Source organism: Oreochromis niloticus, linkage group LG2 (genome assembly GCF_001858045.2).
Source record: "Oreochromis niloticus isolate F11D_XX linkage group LG2, O_niloticus_UMD_NMBU, whole genome shotgun sequence".
In the NCBI taxonomy this organism is placed as follows: domain Eukaryota; kingdom Metazoa; phylum Chordata; class Actinopteri; order Cichliformes; family Cichlidae; genus Oreochromis; species Oreochromis niloticus.
The window spans coordinates 35,393,450-35,399,449 of record NC_031966.2 but is presented as its reverse complement, the minus strand read 5'-3'; positions in this window follow the sequence as shown (position 1 = coordinate 35,399,449).

Genomic DNA, 6,000 nt, shown 5'->3' with positions numbered 1-6,000 from the left:
TTTGTGTTTTGAATATTTAAAAAAAAAATCTATTTTCTTCTATCTTCACCTTACTGAAATTCTATCCTGTGTTGTGTAGTATAGTATAACATTATAACCACCTGCATACTATTTTGTTGGTCCTTCTTGCTGCCAAAACACCCTGACCCATCATGGCATGGACTCCACTGATGTGGTGTCTGACAGTTATGCAGCTGTTAGATTGGACCCGCCTCCGAGCCAGTCAATAAGATGAGTGAAGCACTCATGCAGCTAGCGGCTGTCACAGGCGTACTGCTCGGACGTTGGGAGAAATGCGAGAACCTCTCTCGCTGTGGCGCTCCAGCCTCCATTTAATGGGCGGGTCCTCCAGCTGGAACTCTGGAGCTGTGTATCCACGCACCAATCGCAGCAGGGCCCCGGCACAGCTGAATTAACGTAACCAGATGCTTTGATTGCACAAAACAAACACATACAATGCAGAGTCATAACAGACCACATGGTTTAGCCTTCGGTCTCCATGTGTAACTGTGAGCTTTGGCTGCCCATGACCCTGTTGCTGGTTCAGCACTGCTCCTTCTTGGACCATTTCTCAAAGATACACAAGTTGGCCCTTCTCACACTCGCCCATTTTTCCTGCTTCTAACACATCAACCTTCAGGACAAAATATTGACTAAATATATATGTTTTTTGAGTGGCCAAGTCAAAGTCTGGACTTAAATCTAATTGTATCTTGCAAAGGCTGTGAGACACTCCTCATTTTTTGTATTTATTTGATTTGTCATATTTGCTAGGAAAAAGGGAAATAGATGTAACCATTTATTGAAACACACAGTAGACAAGGCAAGTTTGGACAATTGTAACAAGCTTAAAAATATTTGGTATGACCTGGGGTGGGTTTAAAAAAATGATTTCCTGATCCAAATTGATTTTAGTTTGAATAAGGCAATCTCGATTCTTTAAATCCTTTTTAAATATATATGTATTTTGCCAGAAACGCCAGAATCTCAGGTTAAAGCTCACAAACCTATTTCAACAACCACCAAACAGCTGTGACAGCAAACAAGAGCAGGTAAACAAAGATTTAAATGCAGAGCGCTCATCTCCCCTGTTTGCCTGACGGCGGTTTACCTGTTGGAAACCGACACCTCACAGATTCTGAAACTGCAGGTTTCATCACTCTCTGACCAAAACTCACTGATCCAGCAGCAAAAGAAGATCCAAACTAGGATTCACTTTTGAAAAACATCGTCATGAATTCCCTTTACTTTTTCTGTGATCATGACCATCGTGACCAGGTTAAAATCCTTCCTGCACTTCCTGCACAGCTCTCTCTCTCAGTGTACAAACAGTTTCCCATCTCAAATCTCTGTTTTCTGCATTATTCTCTTGTTTACCAGTCTACCGTTGTGTACAGCGCTGTCGGTCACTGTTTTTTTTCTTCTAAAATGACCTCCAACAAGAAAGCCTCATTTCTGCTGTTCAATACCAAAGAAATGTAAACTTCTACAAATGATTGTGAATTACAAAACTCTTAGCCGTGTTTAATCAAACCTTTGTAACTTTGCTCTGCTTCACTTCAGCAGCATCAGGTAATGTTCATATGATGATTCATGTTTTTTTTCAGTTTTTGATCGACTGCAGAATATTTTTAAGGTTATCTGCTATAAAAAGCCAGAACAGGAACATCTCCTTCATGTTTTTCTGTTTTATTATCAGTTACTTTAACACAAAGACATCTGCTGATGCTCACACCTTTAATGAAGTCTCACAAGTGTCAGCTTTGTTTTTATACATAGATATAAAAAATGAATATGTTCTGATAAATGATCATCATTATAATATTTCTGACTGAGTCAAAATTGAGGGATCCCCAATATCACGGGCTGAAATGCAGTCCCAAGCCCCATCAGAGCTTCCACCATGTTTTGGGTTTAGACATTGTACCTGTCTCCTGACCTTCATACACTGATCATTCTAAATTTGGCTCCTCTTTTTTAGTCCAGTCGCTGTACCTCGACATTACCTGAAAGTAAACTCAGTGTCCAATGAACAAGTCTGTCAAAAACGTTTGCTTAACTTGCATCATTCATTTGGAGAACATATCGATCCAGTAAACCAGCTAAACCAGCTAGTATAGGAAGTACAAGAAAACTATTTTGGAAAAGGTTGAGACGAAATGTAATGTTTGAATAAAAATACCCTCTGGTCACTTTTACCCTCTGATGGCTGCTGTGGCTGGATGGGAAGGACATGTCTCAGATGAGATGGTTTAAGAATTACATATCATCGTAATGTTGAGGCATACTCATTCTAATGTCACAGCAGAATGATGATGCAGTAAGACATTTACAAAAGTGTTGCTTTAAAAAAGCTAAAATAAACTATGAAATATTGATTTATACGTTTATTTGTTTTCATTATTCTGTTTTTTATCTTGTAGGTTTTCTTGTCTGTGGACGTTTTTGTTTTGTTAGGTTATTGAATGGACAGTCAATGAAATTCACAATTGTGATTATAATAGTCTTATTTAAGATGCTGTAAGAGTTTGCTTCATTCTGCAACTGTGTAAAATCAATACAATTAATTTGTGCATGAGTCTACCTCGATAGTGCACTTTCTATTGACTGTATTTGTCATTAAGCCACCAAGCTGGCTTGTAAGAGGAGTGTTGACATGACACCAAAGAAGGCTGTTTAAATTCCAGTAGTAGAGGACATGTAGCTGTGGTTTTGGGCTACAGTTGTTTTTCTTGTTGTTTTCATGTCTCACATGGCTTTTGCGTGAAGACAGGGATTAGCCTTCCCTCTGTTTCCTACAATGTAAGCCGAGGTTGTTCCCTTCTTTTCTGTCTTATCTGCTTTTGGAGGAGACCTCTGGGGAAAGAGAGACAGAGAAGAAGAGACTGCGTGGCAGCAAACAGCTTGTGTAGAAGTTGGCAGATCGACGCAGCCTTGGAGTCTAGAGAAGTATATATGGAGTTCGTAGAAACGGTTGCCTGATTTGTCCTCAAAGTAAATTTGGTGAGCTTTGTTGGGAAGAAGACTCTACAGTTACCTGGAAGTTTACGTGGTACACTGATCTATAATGCAGTCTAATACAACAGTGGTGAAATAAAGGCCTTTTCCTTTATGAAAGTTTGGTATTTCGATTCTGCTGCCCATTTCATTTCTATCAGTAACATCAAATTTAAAATAAAAATACCAGTTAACAACAGCGAGTCAATAACCATTAAGGGGATCTATTGTGCTCATTTCTAGCTTCACATCTTTGTGCTTGGACTCGAATAAGGAGTTTTACAAGGTTTTCATTATATACTGGGCCTTGTTGCAACCCTTTCATCCTCTGTTGGAAACAAGCCATGTACACAAAGCTTATGCACAGTTTTGCAACTGTTGTGCGCATGTTGTAGCTGGTTACTGTCACTAGGCTTAAGTGTTACAAACATGTGGAACAATTGGACGGTGGGCTGTTTATCCTTGTGCGGTTATTGGTCCTTGGCCCACAACAGAGAACACTGAAGTCATAAGAAAGAACAAAGTGAAACCAGTTGTTTAAATCAATAAAGGGCATACACTGTAACCTCTGTGTGTAGTCCTCATCTTGATCTTTGGTGAGCTTTTTTGCATTTCTTACCCTTCACAGTGAACTTCATAGTTACTCACTTTCCTGTTCAGGCCAACTTTTCCACCAGTCATTATTCTTATGATAATAATAATACATGTTATTTATAGGCGCCTTTAAGATTCAAGATTCAAGAGCTTTATTGTCAATACAGCAGTATACACAGTATGCAGTGTAATGCTCTTTCACCCCAAGCCCCCCATGGTGCATTTCTAAGTATATAAAGACCCTCAAGGTCACCTTAGATTAATAAGGTTCCATTTTCCAAATATCTCAGTAACAGACTGAAAAGTGTAGTTTGAGGCCTGATCTTTGTGCCTTACAGGGGTTACTTATGCATATGCTGTAATATATAGAGTACATACTATACTGCCAAAAGGTTTTTGCTCATCTGTCTTCATACACATATGAACTCGAGTGATATTCCGTTATTAAGCCATAGGGTTTAATGTAATGCCAACCCTGCCTTTGCAGCTATAACAGCTTTAAGTCTTCTGGGAAGGCTTTCCAAGAGGTTTAGGAGTGTGTTTATGGGAATTTTTGACCACACTTGGCACAGTGCAGTCAGACAAATACTGTTCTTTTGGCAACAGCAAAAGACTCGTCCATCAGATTGACAGATGGTGAAGCACGAGTCATCACTCAAGAGATACATGTTTCCACTGCTCTAGAGTCCAGTGGCGATGCGCTTTACACCACTGCAGCTGACACTTGGTGTGGCACTTGATGATGTAAGGCTATGATGCAGCAGCTCGGCCACGGAAACCCATTCCATGAGGCTGTCTAGCCACTGTTTCTGAGCTAATCTGAAGGCTACATGAAGTTTGCAGATCTGTAGCAACTGACTCTGCAGAATGTTGGCAACCTCTGTGCACTATGCGCCTCAGCATCTGCTTAACCCGCTTTATGATTTTACAAGGCCTACAATTTGGTGACTACATTTAAAGAAAAAGAATATCTCCTATTTATTCTCCTATTTAAGGAAAAACAGCAGGGTTTTATAGAACCCCCCCCCCCCAAAAAAAACCCAAAACAAAACAAAAAAAAAAACAGATCTTGTTACCAAAGGAAAATGAAAAACTACATGGTGCTATGCATGTTTGAAGTAGTAATCACCATAGCTTAAGCAAACAGCAATAAGGCTATGTGACCAAAAGAAAAAAAAGAAGAGAAAAACATAATCTGAGCAGAGGGCTGCCAGTATTTCAAGTGAAAATACATTTTCACGTGCACAGCAGTGGAGACTGTGAGAGCAGCAACCAAAAGGTCACCTGCTCGAGGAAATATTCTTCTCAAGAGTAACATTCAGGCAGAGGAAAGAGCAGGGAAGAGTCACTTTTGTTTCCACTTTTACACAAGTGACAGGTTGCTTACATCACCTGTTCTATCTTGTGTGATTAGGTGTCTAAACTTATATATGGTCACAAATGAGTAAGCAAGCACGAGTAGGCCTGCACAATAGTTTGTACCAAATGGGTGTACTGCTGCTATATCAAACAAAGATGTTCAGCCTAAAACTTACATGACTGCACAAAAATTGTATAAATACAGATAAAACATCTGGAAACAATCATAGCTATACAGCAGGACCCCTTACATAAGCACATCTCACAGCATAGAAAATCATCTATTGGAGTGATCACATTTGTGTGTGTCCTTCACATTGCAAATGACTTGTTTTGTTAATTTTTGGGAGATAGTGGGAGGTACAACAGGCTCTGATTGCATCTGTGTGGTGGTGTGCAGCTGCATATCATGCTGGACTCCACTGATTTGTGTTGATCTTCAGGAAGTGCTTGGACTTGGGATCTTCATTATGCCTGTACACAATGACGTGCATATTGTAACTGTGCAGTTAGAGTTGTAATGGGCTATGGAGTGCTAAGGTTAGGAACGGGTCTGCAGCATATTCTAAGGCTTTCTTAGCAAACCTCAAATAAACAGGAGCTTCCCAGATAACACATCTGCCATCTGAACAGAATGATAAAACGCCTGCTTAGAAACTGAGGAAGTTGATATCACAATAAGTAAGTAAAACTTTATTTGTATAGCACCTTTCAAGATAAAAATCACAAAGTGCTGCACAGAAGCTAAAACATAAAAACAGAAATCAACCAATAGCAAGTTTAAAAAGATGAGTTTTTAGCTGTTTTTTAAATGAAACCACTGAGTCCACAGATCTCAGGCTCAAAGGGAGAGAGTTCCACAGTTACAAACGCTCTATCGCCTTTCGTTTTCAGCGTCGTATGTTGGACAACCAGCAAGCCCTGATCACATGACCTCAGGGACTGCTGGTGATGTACAGATGTAAAATATCTCTGATATAGGTTGGTGCTTGTCCATGCAGAGCCCTGAATGTCAAAGTCAAAATCTTGAAGTGGATTCTGCATTTTATG